The sequence below is a fragment of the Corvus brachyrhynchos genome, unplaced genomic scaffold (assembly GCF_000691975.1).
Source record: "Corvus brachyrhynchos isolate BGI_N302 unplaced genomic scaffold, ASM69197v1 scaffold5, whole genome shotgun sequence".
NCBI classification, from domain to species: domain Eukaryota; kingdom Metazoa; phylum Chordata; class Aves; order Passeriformes; family Corvidae; genus Corvus; species Corvus brachyrhynchos.
In genome coordinates this window covers 11,298,238-11,298,600 of record NW_008238321.1, presented here as the reverse complement: position 1 = coordinate 11,298,600, position 363 = coordinate 11,298,238, and positions in this window count along the sequence as shown.

Sequence of the window (363 nt, the reverse complement as noted above, 5' to 3'; positions counted from 1 at the left end):
TACAGCAACTAGAATGAGAAACTTGGCTTACAGATTTGCTTTAGGATATTTTGGCTGTATTCATTACACATAAGGAAAATGAAGAAAATATTTGTGTCTTGAGAATAAAATCTGCCAGCTAAGTTGAAGAAAGTAGTGTGATAATGTCTTGCACCTTGGAAGGAGAGAGAATACTGCATTGCAATTATTACTGTATTGTATTGTTCTCTGGAGCTCATTTGAACTTAGAAGATGATTTTCTAATGTGATGGGAGAACATCAAAAGGTCCTCCTCACATTGGAGGAATAACAGTACAACAATTCTAGTGAAGTTTTGGCTTTTCACTACCTCATTTTACATTTTGAAGAAAGGGTTTCCTGCTG